Source organism: Vulpes lagopus, chromosome 12, assembly GCF_018345385.1.
Source record: "Vulpes lagopus strain Blue_001 chromosome 12, ASM1834538v1, whole genome shotgun sequence".
Taxonomy (NCBI): Eukaryota; Metazoa; Chordata; class Mammalia; order Carnivora; family Canidae; genus Vulpes; species Vulpes lagopus.
Genome location: NC_054835.1, coordinates 38,966,375 through 38,966,986, shown reverse-complemented (window position 1 = coordinate 38,966,986; position 612 = coordinate 38,966,375).

Sequence of the window (612 nt, the reverse complement as noted above, 5' to 3'; positions counted from 1 at the left end):
GTCTATCCATATTTACCATTTTAGAAATGAAAACTGAGAAATTTAAAGAATAATTATGAACTTATTTAAAAGTAATAAAAAGTAAAGTCTGTTAAATAAAGCCTGTTATATTACACATTAATATAAATAACATTTTAATGGAAACCATATTTTCCAAAACAAAAAAGCTAGTGAGGAAAGTGGCATTGTTTTACGTTTTTGCAAATCGGAGAGCACTCACAAGCAAGGGGAGCAGCAGGCAGAGGGAGAAGCAGGCTCCCTGCTGAGCAAAGAGCCTGGTGTGGGACTCAATCCCAGGACCCTGGGATCATGACCCTGACCAGAAGGCACACTCTTAACTGACTGAACCACCCAGGCATCCCTATCATAGTATTTTTAATAAACTTAAAAAAAATGGGTTTAGGGATCCCTGGTTTAGTGCCAGGGAGTTTAGTGCCTGGTTCAGTAGTTTAGTGCCCGCCTTCTGCCCAGGGACTGATCCTGGAGACCCAGGATCGAATCCCACATCGAGCTCCCTGCATGGAGCCTGCTTCTCCCTCTGCCTGTGTCTCTGCCTCTCTCTCTCTGTCTCTCATGAATGAATAAATAAAATCTTTTTTAAAAATGGGTTTA